General features: G+C 42.6%; 2 long non-coding RNA genes across 2 annotated transcripts in view; one reads left to right on the top strand and one right to left on the bottom strand.

The window, feature by feature from the left end:
- LOC145447841 (uncharacterized) overlaps positions 1 to 23593 on the bottom strand; it is a 92131-nt gene that overhangs the window by 22420 nt on the left and 46118 nt on the right. The gene's annotated exons all lie outside the window — the stretch shown is intronic.
- LOC145448990 (uncharacterized) lies at positions 20004 to 21713 on the top strand. Its single transcript, XR_013918093.1, has 2 exons — positions 20004 to 21020; positions 21497 to 21713. It is a non-coding gene; the product is annotated as an uncharacterized LOC145448990 (long non-coding RNA).

Below are 23593 nucleotides of genomic sequence, written 5' to 3'. Positions count from 1 at the left end.
ATGGACTAAGAGCAAAGGAGCCTGTCCCGTTGAACGATACACGGGTATTAGGACTGAGAGTCACTGCGACGGCTGCGGGATCGTATGAATGGGCCAGAGATGGAATCCTGCCAGAGCCGGCTGAAGAATGGCCAAAGAGCCAGCTCTTTTCTATGTTTGGTGAACATATCGGTCACTACCCTGTGGCAGGCTGGCTGATGATTGCTTCCAGCTACGTAAAGCGCCTTGCTAATGAAGTGGCATGGGAAGAAACAGTATCATATCATGTGTTACAAGTAGCTGGCGAAATCCTTGCAAGGGTGAAAGAGAACGATCAAGTGAGGGGAATTTGGCAAGCTCCTGCTGGAGGAAGGGTGCAACTTTGGTGTGATGCTAGTATCCTAGCAATATGGGTGTTGCCTAATGGTGGATGGCCAAGTAGTGGAAGATGCGGCCTGGATGAGAAAGCAGGATGATGGTGCTCACAACGTCGCAGAATTGGAGGCTGTGGTGAAGGGACTGAATCTAGCGCTAAAATAGAAAGTAAGGACATTAGAGAGTATCACTGATTCCGCAAGTGTTTACAACTGGTTGAGATCAATTTTAAAGAATTTGAACCGGTCAAGAGTGCATGGCTCGAGTGAAATGATTGTTAGAAGGCTGGGATTGATTGCACACTGCACAGTTGATTGAAAAATATGATATGAAAGTCAGAGTCCGTCTGGCAGAGGTGGTCAAAGTAGTCACCGTCGCTACTCAAGTAGAAGTAGAAGTAACGCCGGAATTTCAACTCAAGTAGAAATAGGAGTGGTGGTTCATAAGTAAGTAGGTATTCTACACCTATTTTGCCTACAAAACTGAAAACTGTCAAGTACGAGTATAAGTAGTCTAAAATCATAACTACTTGAAAAGTAGAAGTACTTCGTTATTGACCACCTCTGGCGTCTGGTTCCCTCTGCAAAAAACATAGCTGATGCTTTGACACGGGTACCACGGAGCACCCAAAGATTTGTGGGAGTCGCCCCGCAAAGTCAAGCGGTGGAAGATCGTGTCAAGAGGTTCCACGAAAAGCATCACCAGGGCACATATAGACCATTGTATGTAGCAGAACGCTACTTGGGGCGTGAAGTAAGCCGGGAAATGGTTGAACAGGTGGTTGACAATTGTAACATATGTCGCCAAATTGATCATCATCCAGTCAAGTGGGAACACGGGCAGTTTTCGGCGGATAAAGTATGGAGTAGGCTGGCGTTAGACATTGCATACGTTGTTGGACAGCCTTACTTAAGTATGATTGATTATGGTCACTTAAGTATGATTGATTATGGTCCAAGTCGATTTGCAATATGGAGGAAGATAACGACTGAATCTACCGAACGATTAATTCATCCAGCATCTAAGCCAAGTGTTGCTGGAGCGTGGGGCTGTCGACGAAATTTTGAGTGACAATGGTAGTTGCTTTAAAAGTCACAAAAATGTCACAATTTTTGTGGAATTTGGGAATTGGCCATGTATTCAGCTGTGCTTACAAACATTCAGGAAATTCGATTGTTGAAAGAAATCACAGGACCATCAAACGGATGGGGGCCAGGACTGGTGGTAGTGTGAGTGAAATGGTGTATTGGTATAATAATAATAATACCCCAAACTTTGAGAATGTCGTACCGGTTGAGAGGGTATTTCGTTATGAGTCTACTCTTTCAGATGGAGAGCGCGGAGTAGCAAAAGACCGCAATTCCAGAAAGGGACCTTTAAACGGTCCGTGAGCATGCGACATTACGGCATGCGAGACTTCCGCATGCGACACATGAGCATGTGGGTTAAATTACTGGTTAGGGGTAGGTTAGGGTTGGATTTATGGTTGGGTTAGGGTTAGGCTTTAGGTTAGGTTAGGCTAGGTTAGGTTAGGTTAGGCTATGTTTCGGGTTAGGGTAAGTCACATGCTTAAGTGACGCATGCTGATGTGTTCCATGTAGAACTGTCGTTTTCCATTGTGTCGCATGCTCATATGTCGGGCAACCCCTTTAAACACATACAGCATCGGAGAAAGTGTCTTTGTGAAGCCACCTCATGCTAGGAGTACATCTATGTGGAACAAAGGAACTGTGACGGATATTGTATCGGACTCGGTTGTTGAAGTGAATGGAACAAACCGTCATATATCACATATAAGACGTGTAATGGGTTACGGTCCAGATCAGGAACGAAGCCAGAGCAGAATGCTACATCTGATTGACTTATTTCCAACTGATGACGAAAATGCCAGTGAATCGACAATGGCTTCGGAAGGTGAACCATTGGGCGAAGAATTGATGCCAGAAGTAGAACTAAGTCCATCTCGCAGAAGGGCACGACCAGGTTGTTTGGCAGACTTTGATATGGGATACTATTATATTCTAGTTTGTTGTATAGTTTAGTGATTTTTTTCATTTTGTTAGCTTTTGATCTCGAGATCAGGGGGTATGTGGTTTGCATGCGTTGTATGCGCACCGTAACCTGCGAGAGGCACAGGTGTGCGGAAAACGTGACAGCGGCGTCGGTGGTATGTCGGACTAAGTTTGCCTGTACAATTACTATCTACAGCAGGGGTCACCAACACGCGGGCCGCATGCGGCCCGCCAAGTCTTATTCTGCGGCCCGCGACCTGATTTGAGATTTCGGAAGAAAGCTAAGAAATCCAATTTGAAATGCTGAAATTGACTACAGTGTCAACATATTGTTGTTGTTGTTTAAAAATTAGCTATTCTCTTGTGCCCAATATCACTATTCGTCACTAGCTAAAACGGCTTAGACGATGGCTACAACATTCCATCGAGGGAGAATCAGCTGATGAATGGTCATTGGGCATATTGTCTTGACTTGCAATGGCCCAAACACTGCCAAGACCGAGACGCTTAGAAAACGGCTTAAGGCAGTGGTTCCCAAACTGGGGAGCTCACGACCCTCGGAGCTCGAAAGCATCTGATGGGGTGGCGGGGATGCGCTCAACTGAAAGTTTTTTCGCGCTCCGCGCGAATAACATTTAATTCATAGTTAATGCTCTGTGTGTAGTCCAAATTTGGTATTTCCAAACTCTCTCATCAACAGTCATAACCTTCCATGCCACCAAACTAGCCGTTGGGATTGCTAGCATTCTGGTTGCATTTCGTGATATGACGATTTTTCAGTATCATAAAAGGGGACGCGTCTAAAAAACTTTGAGAAACACTGGCTTAGGGCTACCCCACAAGATCAAGTTTTACGTCGATATGGTCTTTCAGCTAGTCACGCATCTCGCTGGTCCCAATATCGATTCCTCAGTCGCTGAAAATCGTTTCCAGGTATCGTGCACAGCTCACAGTTCAAAATAAAATAATATTGATGATAATGATTTTTTGTTGTATTTGTATTCCTTTAATAAAATATTATTTCTTCTGTGGTCAATATGTCCATCGTCTATGTTAGGGAGCTCACCGGTGTACTGACGTAGAGTTTTAAAACGTTGTTGCCTATTTTTCATCGATATCGAATTCATGCGGCCCGCAGCCTCTACGAAATTTGAAAAGTGGCCCGCGACCCGTTTTGAGTTGGCGACCCCTGATCTACAGTAAGTCAATTTTATATTTGAAGTTTCATTTTTCGTAATATTTTACACCCGTTACTCTCAAGTGTCGCTGCGTATAATTGCGTTTGCGTAGCCTGATAGTTGCATATATCAATGAACAATTTCTATAGGCTAAAAACACGAATCTAGTCTGAAAAATATTCCTCGTCGTGGCCTCCCTCGTTGAAATTGTCTTCGATACCGTAACCTTGGTTTTCCTGTCCTTTCTGCAGTGACAGAAACTGAAAGCTGGTTTAAACAGATGGCGTCAATTTGGGAGTGAGCAACACAAATCAGAGGTGTCAAACACGCGGCCCGCGGCGGCATTTGGGAATTTCAAGTGCTATAAAACAGAGGTCTCAAACTCAAATGTGCTGGCGGGTCCATTTCCTAGTTTTTGATGACGCCGCGGGCCGCAGCATCAATAATAGGGATATTCAATATTTTTCCAAGTATGCCTTATTTGACGGAACCTTGTCCGACAGGCATTCCACAAACATCGTGGAAACGTAATTTACCATTGTCTTATTCACGCTTTTTGACACGGAAAAAATGCCCAATTTCAAATACTTGAATAAAATTGTTTTTGTGACGGGCCTATTTTTTTTATTAAAGACATCATGCGAGACGATGCATCATGACATCGTAAAACTGTCCGTGGACCTTTGGCGTGCCACAATTTCATGTAGAATATTTTAAAATCTACTCATGATTGCTTTGATATGAGAGCATATAAGCTGTATAGTGTATAGGCTAAACCTGGTTTTGATATAGACGTGATAAGTATGGGCTATTGTTACTGTCATTGCAAAAGTCAAACTAAATCAGCGTCAGATTTTGCCTTCGATTATTATTGAAATATATCAATAAACTTGAATATAACCATTATTGAGCCATAGTAATAGCATTGCTTCGTAACCTTTTTAGCGATCGCACCCCTTGTGCTTCCAATGAGATTTATCGTAACCCGTCCATTTTCAACACAATTTCTGATGGTCTATATTAAAATCAGAATAAAGCCCATTAACATAAAATCGCACGAGCCGTGAAGAATATTTTCCAGTTGAACGAATGGGCCAAGAAATATTCCACATAGGCCTAATTCCACAATCTCTCTCGTACACCCCGCTTGGCTGCTTCGTACCCCGATGGGTCTACGAGCCCTGATTGAGGATCCCTGGAATATAAATGTCCAATCGGCGAAGAATTCATTGGTGTTACAGCTGTAGAGCGTACTACTACCTTACTCGCCACCGATAATAACATGGATAAAGAGAACAACACCCAACATATAACCAACTATGCGTCACGGGGGTCACGGAATGCCAATGTTTGCCATACTGACCTGATCAAAAAGCTATATACGCAACGCAAGCTACGACATTTTGATATATTACTATTCCCCCATGACAGTTTCATAGATTGTTTTGTCCGTAGGATTACGAAGTCACCGTTCCGAGTCGCCAGTCCTGCTCTGACCCGACTTAACTCGAGTCATTTTTATTTAATTACCCAGTCAATCCGAAATCGAGCAGTTTTACGAGAGGTCGGACCAAACCAAATCTCAATTATCAACGGGTCATGTTTTATCATCATTAACTGGAAATGTGACGTAATACCTGATCTCCTACCGCATGGTAGTTTTTAAAATTGATGTGATCGTGAAGTTTGTTGAGATTTCAAGGATTTTTAGAGTAGTTTTTGGGTGAATTATAAGCTCTTATATCTAAAAACGTTTTATAGCAGAGGTCTCAAACACGCGGGCCGCGACGACATTTTAGATTTTCAAGTGTTTGACCATATATAAGTGCCAGATATATACCTTGACCATATATAAGTGCCAGATATATACCTTTCAAGGTTTTAAAAGTTGAATTTTTTTCTCAAATTGCTCCGAAAGCCTGAAACTATTCATCAAACTTCACCGTCACATCAATTGCAAACGCTACCATGCAGTAGAAGATTAACTATTTCGTCACATTTCCAATTCATGATGATAAAACCAGACCCTTGGATGACTTGTGACTGAAATTTGTAAGTTGTGACTTGGACGCGAACTATTGGCAACATGTTAGTTACATCTGAGTACTGAGTACCGCAGTGGTACGCTCAATCGATGTAACGATGTTTGGCGTTTATATTTACAATATACTTATATTTTATTTACAATAAATTATTTACAATATATTTATATTATTATTTATATGCCCCAATATTCCAAGGTATTATTTGACCATAAGGACAATCATGATGAGATTAATAGCCGAATTATCAGGAGTATTCCCGAATCCTGGATTGGGCTACACTGCCCAACCCTAAATGCTGTGATATCAGATCAATATCTATTATCAATCTGTTAAATTCAAAATAGTCATAGTAGCTACAAAATTATAACGAGATAGCTTTTATGATGACATCATGCATTTGTACGCTTGCACGGTGTCGATATCTTATAACTATATTATCTACCAAGTACAACGGCAATTCTATTTAAATAGTTATAAGTGTGATAATTTTTTTCGTGCCAGGTCCAAATTGCTACAAAAGTAAATCACATTTTTGCAATGTGTACGGAATGTCAGTATGTTAGGTCGGCTGCTTTTGAATAGGACAATTTCATCCCGTCAAATAAGGCCTACTTGGAAAGACATAGAATGCCCTTATTGATGCTGCGGCCCGCGGCGTCGTCTAAAACTGGAAAATTGGCCTGCAAGCACATTTGAGTTTGAGACCTCTGTAGTAGACAAACCATGCAGTTATAAATTGCTATATCATACACGACGCTAAAACATACCGCATCATTAAGCCAGGACCTTTGAGAGTCATTAGATCAGACTTGAAGAGTGGCGCGTGGTTCACAACAGCTTCGATCCGGTTTTTTTCCATCCTCGAGGTCCACAGCGAAGCAATGTCTGAAATGGGAGATTGTATCATTTCGAAATCGCTAACTTACTGCGTACTATGAGTGCTGGAGGGGAATGTCTATATATACCTGTGAATTTGAATGGGAGGAGGTTCCTGGTTTTGTCTGAAGTGACTCCAATGTCAGTGAGGGTGTTTTTCGTATCTCCGTGGTTATGCTGTTGTTGAGCTGGAATATTGGGATGAGTCGTCACCAGCCTTTCTCGGCCGTGATCGTCGAGATCACCAGTCTCGTGATTGTCCAGATCACCATTACCGACAAGTGCTTTACTCTTACAGCTTGTCACACCGCGCAGAGGTTTCCGGGGTGGCTGGAAATATTTCCCAATATTTTTATTAGGATTCTCATTTCTGTGATTTTTTTCCAAACCTCAACATCTTCAGGTGGAACACTGGCGCGCCTTCTGCTTTTGACGGGTGGAAATGATTGAAGATTGTCATGGTACTCACGAATCAAGGACTTATGCAAATCATCATAGACGATTACATGCGAACTCGTCTAGTCCAGAAAATCGGCGTCCTTGCAAACGACAACGCTTCAGCTCCTGATTCGAATTTTCCATTATACCAGCAGTCCTACAGTTGCGAGTCAAGTTTTGATATTTGCGACCTTTCAGCGATTTGTAAAACTTTCCATATTTCCCATACGAGCTCGAGTTTCCATATCTACTCAAATCACCGGTGAGAAGACTCGTAATCAACGGCAATTTCGGTGAAAAAATTATCTTTGAAGGAATTGAACATCTCAGGCATATGAAAAAGATTTTCACCTGACGACCCAGCAGATTCTACCTCCAACATCGCCCGACCAAATCTTCAGCAATGTTGCTAGAATGAAATCTAAATTCCTCATCATGATATATGCTGTCAAGAAAGAAACGCATCGAGTTTTCTGCCATTGTTTGGTTGGTTGTATGCAATAAAATTACGAGCTGGTGTGCCACCAGCAAACCGAAAATGTACATCAAGTCCCGAAACTCTTCTTATTTTTCGAGCACAACGATTTGAAGTTTTTCATGAGATGACTCGCACATAAATGAAGGAATGGCTTTTTCAGGTCGCTTTCTGTTGCTAATCAAGTAACAACGCGATGGCATCGGTTGATGTAAGATTGCAGAGTCTCATCCATATAATTGGACAAGATTGGTTTCATGATCACGAAGCCCCCATCGCAAATGAAGAGTCGTGGACACACCTTGGGACCAAAGATTTTCCGCTCATCGCTTCGAAAGTGAAGTAAAAATGATGACACCGCCGCGGTATTCTGTCGATTACTCACAAAGTCGATTACTCACAAACGATGCCAAGGCTATGGGGGTTAATCAACTGTAATCTCGAGTTAGATATGCATGGTCTCAAGGTGTCCCGGGGTTTCTCGGAGGAGTTTTTCACTCGATTTCTGTTGCGTGGAAATTGGGGCCAGTCAGATAGGGTGCATTTTGGACACTTTCCCCACATAGGATATTGGGGAAAATTTATAGGTGGGTGAGTACGGTAGTGGGGGCCATCTGTATAGGGTCATAGCTGTGGGAGCGAAACGATTTCGAGGTTTTCAGGAAGTGTTTCTTCCTGAATTTCAGTTGCGTGGAAAAGGGGGCCAGTTAGATAGGGTGCATTTTGGACACTTTCCCCACATAGGATATTGGTGAAAATTTCTAGGTGGGTGACTACGGTAGTGGGGGCCATCTGTATAGGGTCATAGCTGTGGGAGCGAAACGATTTCGGGGTTTTCGGGAAGTGTTTCTTCCTGAATTTTAGTTGTGTGGAAATTGGGACCAGTCGTATAGGGTGCATTTTTGACATTTTCCACATATAGGATAGGCTATAGGTGAAAATTTCTAGGTGGGTGACTACGGTAGTGGGGGCCACCTGTATAGGGTCATAGCTGTGGGAGCGAAACGATTTCGGGGTTTTCGGGAAGTGTTTCTTCCTGAATTTCAGTAGTGTGGAAAATGGGGCCAGTTAGATAGGGTGCATTTTGGACACTTTCTCCACATAGGATATTAATGAAAATTTATAGATGGGTGACTACGGTACTTAGGGCCACCCGTGTAGAGTTATAGCTGTGGGAGCCAAACGATTTCGGGGTTTTCGGGCAGTTTTTCACTCGATTTCAGTTGTGTGGAAATTGGGGCCGGTCAGATAGGGTGCATTTTGGATACTTTCCCCGCGTATAGGACATTATTGAAAATTTATAGGTGGGTTACCACGGTATTTGAGTTTTGAGGCCACCTATATTGAGTCATAGATGTTGGGGTTTTAGACAGAGTTTCTTATTCAATTCAAATTGGGACTGGTCCGATAAGGTGCATATGGAGATGGTCCCCGCAATTTGGGCCATGAGCTAAACACTACTGAATAGGGTCGTTGGTATTTTTCAATGGATATGTTTGAGAAAAAAGGTGGGATTTCGTGGCTTTCGCATGTGGCTTGGTCGGAACGTTCGATACTGCGATATGTCCGACCCACGTGATAGTTTTGTTGGGATGCTTTAGTTGCGAATTTGCGATTTCGAGGTTAATTTACAAAAATACTAGGTCTATATCCAGGGTCATTATTCTTGGTTTTGGTCGCTGCATTCCGAGGTTTGTGCAGTTTGGTAAAATAATCCTGGTTTTGCTAGTAAGTCATCCGAAATTCGCGCTCTCTGCAATCCTCACCCGATGTCTGTATCTCACTAGCAGTTTTCTCATAATGCTGACTCAACTTATATGCCTTAACGACGGCATATTGCTCACCACAAACTAAAGAGATGCGTTTATACCTCTGACTTCAGTACAATATTTAGTGACACAAATCTCTGCATAATGTCGGTCTTCATGCTATTTAAAAGTCTTGTGCGATTTCAGAACAAAAGTAAACGAACAAAACAAAACTACCAATGAAATGAAATTCGATAGTTCTTCAACAAAAAAGTATATTCAAAATACGATGCGAAAGCCGTAGAAACGTAACTTGTAATTGCTTTTTTTCGCCATTTATATGGTACATTCAGATTCTCCAAAACTTCTTCGTATGTTCTCTTCTCAGTAATGGACAGAAACATCAAAGCCACTTCTTGCAACACAACCAACTTGAAATACTTGTCGCTGCTGTGCGTTGGTGCTAATTTCTTCATGAGCTCAATGTCCTCATGCACCACAGCCTTGTTGAAAATTATTCGCGAAAATATGTTGTATGCGACGTATTCTGTTCCTGTGTTCAAATGTCTGATCCATCTCGCATGTAAGACGCGGGTCTTGTTTTTGATATATTGGAATATGACTTTGATTTCTTCGCTGTCATTTTGTCCAACAGGTACGATCATTTTCTGCAATTCAGCGTATTTGTTTTCGAGAAAAAGGGAATGTCGCTGACTACGGACGTCCTTTTGCGACTCGTGTAATGTAAGATGACAAATATTTACAATGTCCTGAAATATTGTGTCACCGATTGCTTTAGTTCCTTCATTGATATCCATCATTTTCAATGGCAGACTTTTCATGAAATATTCTTGCTTGGAGAATTTTTGCAGCGGTAATCTTCGCTTCATCTTTCTGAGATAAATAAAGAGGTATCCATTCCTTGACATGGCATTGAAAGCTGCGTTCGAATCCACAAATTCTACAAGTTCGTCGTTGCATAGCCGTACCGTGCATTTCGAATGAATTGAATATGCGATATTGTGTCCGTCTCCATCCGATCCGATGTGTGCAACCACAGCCTTGAGCGAATATCCGATCCAATCTTGATCAGGTCCCTGAATGTCGAGGTTCCGGTTGACAAAGACAGTATTTTCCATCTTTTTACCCATAGAATTCGCACGGTTGAGGCGCACTGGATTCGGAATTTCAGTGAGCATGACATTAGTATTTGTCGCGGAATCACATTTTTCACATTTGAGTTGTGAAATCTGAAATGCTTCTGCTATCGATGCAACTCCGCAATTCACGTTGAAGATTTTTTCTCGGTGTACTGTTGATCCATTCGTTTGACAGTCGTTGCAGTGGATGATCCGCTCGTATTTCAATTCGTGCTTCCAACGAATATCTTCCAATACTTGTGGCAAGGAAGATAGTGAATAGAACTCAAGACAATTGTGCTGCTTACCAAACTCCAGTTTAGTTCTCTCACATGCAATTCTAACAGTATTCATTAATACGTCACGTGCAACCGCCTTCAAGTTTGTCAAGGGGATAAGTATATTTGCGATTTCCCCGTGAATTTGCCTACTCTCACCCAGTGGCCCCAATCTCTGCCGTATGACATGAGAGTATGCTTGCATAACAGAATTGGACCAGCATGTATTTCCTAGCATAACAGAATTGGACCAGCATGTATTTCCTAGATTTTCGAGTCCAGGTATCTGGGTAAGAATGCCACATTCAACCTCAGCATTTCGCACAACGTGGGATGATGTCAGGCAGTCTTGACGTAGCTCCCAAATGATTTTATGACGGAAGTCAGTTTGCAAATGTGTACGGTGCTTGTCTTGCAAACATATGCTCCACGCTGCCATACATGCAAAAACACCACAAGAAGAGTCGGTTTGAAGGAAGTCGCCGAAAAATTCCTTCATCATGCTGTTCAGATCTATTCTAGAAATACCAGATAGGTATTCTCATTATTCTGTAATTGACGATAAAATCTCGTGTTGCTCCTCCGTATCACGACAACCAGCAGAATCGTAAAATGTGATTATTTTATTCTTTTCTTGAAAACAGAGAAGAGAAAAATGATTGAAATTCCGACGAATAAGAATTGGTAAAAGTACGACCTCGCGTAAGAGCCGATTGTGATCAAGGATAATGTCTGGAACTGCTCGAGGTTTATTTCCACAAAGTATGAAATGAGTCATGTCCGTTGTCAGATACCCAAAATGTCTTTGATTTAACTGAGAATTTCCGTTGAGCGCACACTGGATTACAAAAGCATTGACAATACCGTATGTTGACCATCCTGGTTTGGTGTCAGTTGTCATGATTTCATTGATATTTTGAATGATTTTCTCCGATGGGTTGGGGCAAACAGACACTATATCAGCATACGTCACAGCGACTTCGAATTTCGATTTGATCGCAGTGTCAGTCAATTTCGTACCGACAGTCGATAAGGCGTGTTCTTGTATCGACTTCCATAACTTTTCTGCGAATTTTCCCTACGGTGTTGATGATTTTGAGTTACGATCCCTGATTTTTTTCGGCGGCCGTGGGAGTTCCGTAATATCCTTCTATTTGGAGTCGTTTCTTGAATTTCGACTCTAGAAATTTTGGCTTTTTATTTACCGGTTGTTATTCTTGATGATATATTTGGAGTTTCCGGTTCGGTACGGGTCGCGAGCCGTACTTGACTTTCACTAAATCATCAGCAAACGATTTGCCAGTCACTCTCGTTGCATCTTCGTAGTGCCACACGAACTTTGGTACATTTGATGCACGCTTGTTCTTTCGATAGTTTCGCTTCAACTGCCGGAAAAATTGCTCAATTGAACCTTGCGTTCTTGTACCGTCGCAGGTTGAGCGCCCAGCATATTTCTTCAGTTGTTTCCACCATTTGCATATTTCATATAATGATTTGGAGGAATTTCAGGACGACTGTGCCTTGATAAGTCTCCTAGCAGAAGACGCGAGGTTACGCCGAGTCGACTAGCGATTACTTCAACGAACTTGGTGTAAAATGACGGAGAGTAATAAACGTTATCGTCGCATTGACTTTCCAGGTCGGAATCAATTGCTGTTGCTGACATCCATGCACTCTTTCTCAAGATTGCGATATCGAGTATAAAATGGAGACTGCCAACTCTTGCTTTTTATCGACGGGAATTATTCCAGAAAAATAATCCTCGTCGTGGCTTGGCTCACTGAGATACTAAGCAGGACGATCTGGAATTTAGAAATGGATTTTACATAAAGTAATTTGAACGCTCTTTCCGATGATTATGATGATTATCTGAATTGTAGGTGAGGTACACTCTTGAATCCGCCCTTGAATGTGGAATTCGCCATACATTGAAATGGCGGCCAACAATGCCCGACAGCGCAATAAAACGTAGCTTTGGTCCTCGTGTTCGTAATTAAGCAGGACGATCTGAAATCTAGAAATGGATTTTAAATAAAGTAATTTGAACGCTCTTTCCGATGAAGAGTTAATTATCTGAATTGTAGGTGAGGTACACTCTTGAATCCGGCCTTAAATGTGGAATTTGCCATACATTGAAATGGCGGCCAACAATGCCCGACAGCGCAATATAACGTAGCTTTGGTCCTCGTGTTCGTAATTAAGCAGGACGATCTAGGTAGGTAGGTATGAGGGGGGTAGTGGGGCTTAGCTACTCGGCTTTTTGCCCCAGGACGATATCTGGCAATAAATACTCCCGTACTATCTGAAGGAATTACAATTCTTTATATATCTCTGCCACTTGAAATCGTGAATTCGATGACCGGCCATATAGTATGTGCGTCTGTGAGTAGGGACTCGGGCGTTAGGGGTACTCTGTTTTGGTCAGCAGTCTGAATTAGATTGATCCTGGCACGGTCATATTTAGGGCAATGGAGGAGGAAATGCTCGACGGTTTCTTTGATCCCGCATGCATCACAAAGGCCATTTTGATGACATTTAATTCTGTGTAGATGACCGTTCAGCCTAGAGCAGAGGTCTCAAACACGCGGCCCGCGAGAGCATTTTGTGCGGCCCGCGACGGCATTTTGGAATTTCAAGTATTCAACAATACATTCAAGTGCCATATATTTTATTTGATATAATAGCTTAAAGTTCAATCTGAAACTATTATAAAAATCAGTGGGATCTCAACAAACTTCACTATCACATCACTTTTAGAAGCTACCATGAGGTAGAAGATCAGCTATTTCGTCACATTTCTAGGTCATGACGATAGAACATGACCCGTTGATGATTCGTGACTTCAAATTGTGATTTGGTTGGTGCGACCTTCTCGTAAAATTACTCGGTTTTGGATAGACTGAGGGATTAAATAAAAATGACCTCGAGTTGAGTCGGATCAAACGTTAAAATCAGACAAGGACTTGGGAATCGAAACGGTAACTTGTTAATCCTACGGGCGCAACAATCTATGAAACTGTCATCGAGGATAGTAATATATCAAAAGGTCCGTAGCTTGCGCTGCTTAGGGTATATAACTATCTAATCAGGTCAGTATGGCAACCATTGGAATTCTATGACGCCCGTGACGTATAGTTGGTTACATGCTGGGTGTTGTTTGTTCTCTTGTCCATGTTATTGTCGTAGGCGAGTAGGGTAGGTAGCACTACGCTCTACAGCTGTAACACCAATGAATTATTCGCCGTTCGGACATTTCTATTCCAGGGGTTCTTGACCAGGGTCCGTAGACCCCATCGGGGTACGAAGCACCACATCAGGGTGTCCGAGATGCATTGTGGAATGAGGCCTATATGCTGTGGAATATTTTCTTGGCCAATTTATTCAACTGGGAAATAGTCTTGTCTGAATGGGCTTTCTGATTTTAATATATAGGTGCCATCCGAAATTGTGTTGAAAATGGACAGGCGCTACGAGAAATCTCATTGGAAGCACAAGGGGTACAATCGCTAAAAAGGCTAAGAACAAATGCTATTACTGTGCCTCAATAATTATTATATTCAAGTTGTTATTGATATGTTCCAATAATAATCGAAGGCAAAATCTAACGCTGATTTAATTTGACTTTGGCAATGACAATAACAATAGCCTACATTTATCACGACTTTATCAAAACCAGGATTAGGCTACACCGCTCAAATGCTCTGATATCAGATCAATCTTCAGTATATTTTAAAATATATACATGAAATTGTGGCACGTCAAAGGTCCACTAGCTGCACTAATATAACCCGACAGTTTTACAATGTCATGATGCATCGTCTCATATTATATCTATAGCTTATTAGTTAGAAAAAATATGCCCGGCACAAAAAATTATTCAAATATTGGAAAATGTGATTTTATTTCGTGTCAAGCGTGAATAATGCATTAGTAAATCACATTTTCACGATGTCTGTGGAGTGCATGTCTGCAAGGACCCGTCAAATAAGGCCTAGTTGGAACCTATGCATTGAATATCCCGATTATTGATGCTGCGGCCCGCGGCGTCATCAAAAACTAGGAAATGGCCCGCGAGCACATTTGAGTTTGAGACCTCTGGCCTAGAGTGACCAGTCTGCAGTCTAATTGGGATTCCAGATTCCCTGCGTGACAAATCGATAATTGGGTTAATGTCCCTGATATCTCCAATAATTTTCCTATATTGCGAGTCGTCGTCATGGGCATTTATGTGGCCGATCCACTTTTTCCGACATATATCGGCAATGAGGGATTTCATCTCCTTCATAGTAATTTTTTGCCGAAGGTTTGGATCTCGCACGAGTGGCATCAGTGCTGCTCTTCGTGCGATTTCGTCGGCTTTTTCGTTGCCGCGGATACCTTTATGGCAGGGGCGGGCAACTTCTCCAGTCGGCGGGCCGGATATAGGAAAGTTTAGTACTTGGCGGGCCGGATTGCTGAATCGATACATTATCGATTTATCGCCCATTTATCCACAATTCCACATATACAAGGAATAAATCGTATTTAATGAATGTATTTTAACGACAGCAATGTCACTTCAAAGCCATTTCTCGCCGATAATGACGAGGATATAATGTGGATTTGAGAAGAGTATTGTCATACAGGCGCCGCCATGTCTGCTTCTCTCTGATCATAGTGTCCTATATGGTGTGGACACAGCAAATCTCACGGCTCAATGAAATTGGTCTACGTCACACTTTCCATTTGGTCAAAGGCAATTTGACGGTAGTTTTTGACCGACTTGTCGAGCATTAAATTTGATAAAACGGGTATCAATCGAAAGCTACCGCGGTGCTGGTTGTGAAAATATAAATTCTCTTCTGCTCGAGATTCTGGAACCCCCACGCAGCCATGCCGTCTGAGCAGCTCAGGAACAAGCGCGCACGAGAGTGAAGTGAATGCACAATCGGTTGCGCAATAATGGCCAATACGCTTGAAGTTTACTCTGCTCCTCACCTGCTCCCAGACGGCATGGTTGCGTCACAATACCAAACTCCGTTACAATGCAACATTCGAAGCTGATTTTGGGGGGTTCCAGGGCCACGAGCAGATTCGAATTTATATTTTCGCAATCAGTACCGCGGTAGCTTTCGATTGAAACCCGTTTAATCAATTTTAATGCTCGACAAGCCGGTCAAAAATTACCGTCAAATTGCCTTTGACCAAAGGGAAAGTGTGACGTAGACCAATTTCACTGAGCCGTGAGATTTGCTTGTGTACACACCAAAAAGAACGCTATGCTGTGATCAATCAACTCACGGTGCAATCCCTAATAAATATTTGAAGGCGTTCAATAAGCCCGGTACCCCAAATTAACCAATATAACAATTCATTACGGCTGAGTAGGTGATGAGATAGCGTCGTTGTATTCATTTTATCTCGATATTAAATTCATGCGGACTGCGGCATCTGCGAAATTTGAAAAGTGGCCCGCGGCCCGTTTTGAGTTGGCGACCCCTAAGCGGTATCTTACAAAAGCCTACAAGTGTGCCGTGCTACAAGTCAGTGGTTACGGTCTGGTGTAAATGACCATTGTAGTCTACAAACAACATGATTACCTAAAACGATATTAGGGTTGAGTACATCGTAAATGCCGATAATGCAATTCTTCCCGCTTCGACGAACTTACGCGCAAGCTCCACTCGCACGCTGCGCATACAAATAACATACGGTGACTAAAATGTGACATAGTAAGCAAGTAGCGGGGTATCTCGGCAGACTGTAGCCGCGGGCCACATTATCATATAAGACGGAAAACTGTCCGCGGGCCGGACAAAATCCCTTCGCGGGCCGTATGTTGCCCACCCCTGCCTTTATGGCCAGGGATCCAGGCCAAAACAATTTCGATCCCTAGTGCATGTAAATCCGATACTAGGAGGAGGATATCGGCGATGAGTTCGTTGTCCGGAGAGCAATTTCGAATCGCCACCAGACTACTCTGGCTGTCCGACAAAATAGCCACACGACTTTCAGGCGTACCATTGCGTTTGACCCATTCTAAACTATTCCGAATGACGTTCAATTCTGTCGAGAGGACGGATAAGTGACCGTCGAGGGTGTAGCTGTAACAGTCGTCTCTGTTCTCAACGAAGAAACATGAACCACAGCCCGATGCGCTTTTCGAGCCATCGGTGTAAATCCTGGTGCTCCCCGCATAATGCTCGTGTATGTATTCTTCGGTGATTTGTTTTGCAAAAGTGGGATGGATATCTCTGGATATTAACGTAGCTAGGCGTAAGTCTACGCCGATCTTGGGCTGTGACCATGTTGGCAACGGAGGTTGTTCGTAATTTTGGACGATTGGCGCTTCAAACATGTCCGGTCCTGTTAACATGTTGAAGGTTCGGAATGAGTCGTTGCCGGGAAAAATTTCGTGCCATGAGCCAGTTATCAAGTCTTTGTGGGGGTGATTCACATTTGCCATTATCCTGACACGAAAGTTAAGGCAGAGTTGCAAGTGTCGCAACCATATGGGAGGCTCCCCACTCGAATGTTGCAATGCGTGTATTGGCGTACTCCTCATACCTCCGCAACAAATGCGAAGCGCTTTATTCTGAATTTTCTGTATTTTATCAATGACGTATTTTGGGGAGAGTAGGTATGCTTCGGAACCATAGTCGATTATTGATCGTATGGTAGATCTGTATAGCGTCAATAAGCTCGATTTCGAGGCGCCCCAAGATGTCCCTGATAGAAGACGTAACAGGTTCATCCGTTTACTACATCTCTCAGTCACTGCGCGAGCGTGACTCCGATAGTTCAATCGATAATCGAATTGGATTACCAGGTACTTGAATTCCTTTACGACTGGCAAAATAGAATTGCCCAGACTAAGACGAATCGTGGGGACTTTGCGGCGCCTCGTAAAAACTATGGCTGCAGATTTGGATATATTGATTTTGAAACCCCATTGCTCGGACCATTTCCTGATTGTCGGACCATTTCCTGATTGTATCGAGAGAATCCTGAATATCTTTCTGTACATTGTTTATGACCAAATTAGAATCCCATATGCAGACATCGTCGGCAAACAAATTGATGTTCGTTGTAATTTTGTCAGGAAGGTCGTTCATCATTATTGAGAAAAGCAGAGGACTAATAACACTTCCCTGCACGATTCCATTCGCAAGTTCATGCACGTCCGATAATGTGTTGCCAATGCGAACTTGGAACGTCCTATGTGCCATGAAAGAGTGTAACCAATGGAGAATATTACCTCCAAGACCGAGACGTTGAAGCTTGAGAATGACTCCGTTTCTCCATACCATGTCGTATGCCTTTTCTATATCTAGGAAAACTGCTATGGCATACCGCTTGGTCCAAATGGCTTTACATACATGGTCATGTAACGCGAGAATACAGTCGTTTGTGGACCTATGTCGACGAAACCCACTCTGATGGTGGTTCAACAAATTGTTTTCAGTGAGCCACCATTCTAAACGATTTGCAACCATCCGCTCCATTGTTTTACACATGTTGCTGGTGAGTGAGATAGGACGATACGAGGATGTCTTGGTTTCATCTTTACCTTGCTTAAGTATGGGCACAACAATTGAATGCTGCCACGATTCGGGACAAGAGCCAACTGCCCAAATGTTATTGATGGCTGTTAACATGACCAACTGACTTTCCTCGTCCAGGTGCTGCAGCATCTGATAGCAGATTCTGTCCGCTCCCGGAGAAGTGCTTTTGCGGTTATTTATTGCACGTTTCATTTCTACCATATTGAATGGCGCGTTCACTCCGAGTGTTTGGGTATTATTTTCAACAGGGGGCAACGAAAGATTGGTTTCCATTAAAGTTCGCCGATGTAGGAATTGACAATCTAAATTATTGTTGCTGCTGATTTCAGCAAAACTATTTGCGAGAGCATTGGCCTTGTCCTTGCTGTCAGTCAGATGGTTGTCAAGATGATTGAGTACACGGATCTGGTTCCAGGATCTGCTGCAACCGTTAATCGATCGCACGACACGCCACACTTGGCACAACTTAGAATTGTGATCAAGAGAACTACAGAAGTTATCCCAGTAGGACTTTTTGGCTGAAAGTATGATCCTTCTAGCGTCTGCTCGCCTCCATTCTGAAGGATCGCTTCAATTTGCAGAAGGCCGCCCGTTTCCGGCGAACCGCCTTGGAGCAACTCTCGTTCCACCATGGGACAGAACTCTTTCCTTGGATAGGTTTTGTGAGGGGTATGCTTTCGGTCGCGGCTTTGATGATCGAGTTGCTGATCTTTTCTATAGTAATCTCGTCTAGATTTTTAAAGTATTGCGAACATAGCTTTTGAAAGACGTTCCAGTTGGCTTTCTTGAAGGACCAAGATCGGTAATGGAAATCATCCCCTTGACTGGATAACTGCAAGTCGTTCATAACAACAAAATGGTCGCTCCCCAACAGTTCGTCCGTCACCGAGGTCACAATCTTCGGGGCGATATCTCTGGATGCAATGCATAGGTCTAAAAGTGAAGTCCGTGTGGCACTCGGTACGGAAATATCAATAAGAGTTGGCGTTGTTGTATTGATAACAACAAAGTCATTATCGTCTATTATTGAATGAAGATGACGACCATTCGTATTGATGGCGCCACTGCTCCATATTGGATGGTGAGAATTGAAGTCACCCAAAAGGATCGTTCTCGAGTTGCACTGCGCAAAGCATCGCTCGAAGAGAGCGTGTGAAATTGCTCGATTCGGTGGGATGTACACGTTCATTATTTTCAAATCGTGCAATTTGATAATCTGGGCCTCTATAGGATAAATGTTGTCTACGGGGACTTCGAAGAAAGACAGGTCTTGTCTGGCAAAGATACAGACACCACCTCCGTCTGGTCGCGATCTTTTCTTATAAGTTTGTAATTCGCAATTCTGGGCGTGTACTTATCGATCAGGTGCGTTTCCTGCAGGGCAATGATGTCGGGCATTTTGTCAAGATTTTTCAAGTAATATTTCAATTCGTGGATTTTCCGGTATATCCCTCTACAGTTCCATTGCATGATTCTTATCGGCATTGTGTTCCGTTACTCGATACATTGGAGTCAGGAATAGATGAACTATTGTGAGTTGCCATGGCGCTCGGGTTGGTAATAGAGGCAATAGATGGTGTTGCCAAGGTGGAGCCATGTGGCTCAAACCGTCGCACGTCAGGGATGGAGATGACCGGTTCTACATTCGAAACTATGGTAGGCCTATTTGGTGTAGTTGCTCTGTTGGCAGATAAGTCCATTGCTACTTCGTTATTTTTTCTGGGAATCGGTACGGATATACCGAGGTTTTCTCCCGCGGACTTCACGATGATCGATTCGATATCAACTGTCTTATTCTCCGCAAATGAAAGCAGGGTATTTTTGATCACTTCTGCAATGAAGGTGAAGAAGGATTCGGTTGGGATCGTTATGTTACCATTTGTTTGGGCAAGGCATGCAGAGCTCTGTGATATACTATGCACACTGTAAAAAATCTGGTAGATTTAATGGGAAATCTCTGTAAATTTTACCACGAATTACCGGTCGCAGCCAATTACTGTGCGTAGCTTGTCATTTTACATTTTGATATGTAATATTACCTTAATATAGCTGTAAAGTAAGTTACCAGAATTTCTTCGCAAAATTACTGACAGTTACTCGTTACTGCACTTTACCGGGCTATTGGTAAAATTGATTAGCTTCAAAATCGCTGCAGCCAATGTATACGCAGAACTGAATGTTACTGATATATCATTCTAGAGGTGATTTGACCTGATTGAACCTCGTTTGCGAGACTGTGGTCTGTCATACCGTAATTGTTGGCCCTAGTATCAATTTAAGCTTAGTAGGGTACAAGAAATAACTGACAATCGTAGCTAATGTGGTACACCGTAGCCATATTATATTATAAGGCAATGGCTGTACGGCCAGTCTCGCTGGCTACATTCGTTGTCACGGATAAGGCTGATAAGTTAGAAAATTAGTTCAGGATGTATAATATTGCTCGGGGAAACTAGAAATATCAGCACCGCATGCTCAGCTGACCATTTGTTAATGGCGGACAAGGCGACCTGTAATAGGTTACATTAGGTGACTGCTTTTTCTGAGATTCGTAGTAAACAACCAACGCACAACTGTGACATCACAAGCAGCGTCTGGTTAGGAAAGTACAGTAAGTAGTGAACAACACATGGAATATATATCAATTTATACGAAATTAGATGAAAAAAGGGACTATATGCAATGATAAATGTTTCTGTTTGGAAAAAACGACCCAGATCAAACATTATAACGTGGCCAGTAAATATTATTGGTGTCATGTGTCAGCGGATGAATACCATTTATTTCGAAATCGTTCGAGTGTCGTCTGACCAGTGGCCATTCCATTAGTGAGATTTGAGCAATGGGTGGAGCGAAGCTTGTTGTGCTTGAAGAAAGTGGACACGATCGTTGAAGATTCCTAGGAATGCTGAATGGAATACGCATCTTAAAAGGTAATATAGTACTACATAGTATTTGTTACCGTGAATATCTGACTCTGCACACCAGCCCTCGATGACTTAGATTTCATGATTGATATATTTCATTCGCCGCATTCTCTGTTCTATTTTGGGATATTTGTCGACTTATATAGTGACCACATACTCCGCTGCGGAGGAGTTGAAACTGTTGGCTTGGTAATGTCATTTTCGGGCCATAGCATAGATATGTTTTCATCCAGTGCTGGATTTGTTTGCCACACATGCCACCTTAAATTGGGAACCTTTTGCTTCAATACAGAGATAAAGTCATGAATCTCTGCTATGTCGTGTAAAAGGCGGAGCCGTCATCACACAATGTGCCAGTACCGGTACTTCAAAACATGTTATATTTTTGTTAGCCTATTTGTCTTAGTCTTTATAATGTCATGTCCACTATCCAGGTTAGGAACTTTGCTTTATATAGCGACTTACGCATGAATTCTTTTTAGTGGAACTGCAAGATACTACTTACACAGAAGGAATGAGAACGAGAAAAAGAAACAATTGGAAGTTTGGCCGGTGGTGGAATTAATTCACGTTTTCTTGAGACCACTCGTGTTACTGCATGTCTCCTAAAGAAGAATTAGACCTCCAGCAGCAATATCTTTCCATCGATAACCACTTCATCGTGATATCATGAATGAATATACAGTTTGTTCCAATGTCGTTTTGGGGATGTGAAGAAAATGTTGCGATATTTTTGCATCGGGTGGGTTGCTTTGCGATAGGTATGGATGTACGTGAATTTACAAGCTGGTATGTAATCCTGATTTACAGGGACAGCATAGCATGTAGGTAGGTAGGCGGTAAAATGACAGTATCGATCGCAAATCAACAGGAGAACATGTAGATTAGATATACCGGAGGTGACTGTAACATTACAGTCTGGCGTGTAAAGTGAGATTACCGGACGAGTGTAAGTTAAGTTTACATTGACTAACGGTAATGTTAGATTACCGCGAAATGTCTGGCTACCGTGCTTCCAAACATTTCGCGGTAAATCAAGGTTTTTATTTTTTACAGTGCATGGGGACGGCGTTCGATTCCGCAACGGGCTTCGACGCTCGTTCTGTAGATGTATGCGCCTCTGTGTTCAGACGTACAGAGCTTTCTGATCGTGTCTCAGCAACTACCGCTTCTTTAGGGGCGGTGTTTTGTTCTTCCAATTTACGCGCGTCCCAATAATTTAACTTATCATTAGCCATAATAGATTGAATTCGCGCCTCTTTCTTAAACCGGGAGCATCCCGCATATCCCGCGGAGTGGGCTAAGCCACAATTGACACATTGTAGTTCACTATTACAATTGTCGTATGTTAGGGTTACCATATTTTTGTGAAGCAAATTCCGGACACTCTTTAGCGCCCACTAGCGGATTTTAAAATGAGGTGTGCCACATTGTCCGTCAATATGACGTCACAATAGCAAACCATTGACCATCGAATGTATACACTATACAGGCATGGAGTGGAGCATTGGGCCATCTGTAATGTGAGATCTGGTGATTGCTATACTTGCTAGGGTCTACAATAGATTCCTATACGGGCCGGATGATATCATCTGGCGGGCCGTGTCTGGCCTGTCAGGATTGTGTTTGAGAGCCCTGCGGTTGGTGCGGTTATCTGTTCTAGTGTTTTAATCAGGTCCGAAAGAACATTTTTACATCCCCCCCCCTTCCATCCAAAAAAGCACTGATCTTGGGGCCACCATAGGGTATTCGATGTTACTTGTTGGGCACTTACTATATGCATTTGGCTGTTAAATTTTATGCATGAATTCTCTCAATAACATTGATTCTTCCGTATATTATGCCATTGTAAAATGCACCAACAGGTTGCACATCCGGTGATTTCCAGCCTTTTATGGTCGCGACCTCATTTCCCATTTGAAAATGTTCCGTGACAAAGCTCAAGACTTGATAAGCGGATTACTAAAAAATTCAGCTTGCCCAAACTTAGCTAACGGCCTAGGAAGCCGATTACGTCCAACATCAGATAAAGGCGAACGACCGCAAGATTTGGAACCCCTCTGTCTGTGACCGATGCATCCAATCGACCTTAAACAACTCTAGGAATATACCGTTATATCTTATAATTGCGTTGCGGTTACAAACAGATTTATTTCAGTAAGTGATGGTTATTTACATTTATTTTGATTGCATTTTCGGCGGGAGTATAGTGCCAGGTGCTCATACCAATAAAATCATACGTTACATTAACTCGCGCGCAGCGCGAAGAAAAATTTGGAATAGCGTAAATCTGCTTGAAAATAATACTGTTTATGTTGATTTACGAAAAAAAATTGAGCCTGCTTGAAGCCTTCAAAATTCCGGACATTTAGGCATATTTTAGAAATTCCTCCCGGACGCAGATTTTTCAGTGAAATTCCGGACATGTCCGGGAAATTCCGGACGTATGGCAACCCTATCGTATGTATGTCTGTTTCCACATTTCGTACATCTCTGTGCGCTCCTGCAATACTTAGCTTTGTGCCCGAAACGGTTACAATTGAAACACCGAGTGGGTGGCGGATTATAGAAACTGGTCC

The sequence above is a fragment of the Botryllus schlosseri genome, chromosome 10, assembly GCF_051294905.1.
Source record: "Botryllus schlosseri isolate E-star chromosome 10, Bs_hap1, whole genome shotgun sequence".
Taxonomy (NCBI): Eukaryota; Metazoa; Chordata; class Ascidiacea; order Stolidobranchia; family Styelidae; genus Botryllus; species Botryllus schlosseri.
The sequence above is the reverse complement of the archived record's forward strand: the minus strand, read 5'-3'. Positions and strand labels throughout refer to the sequence as shown.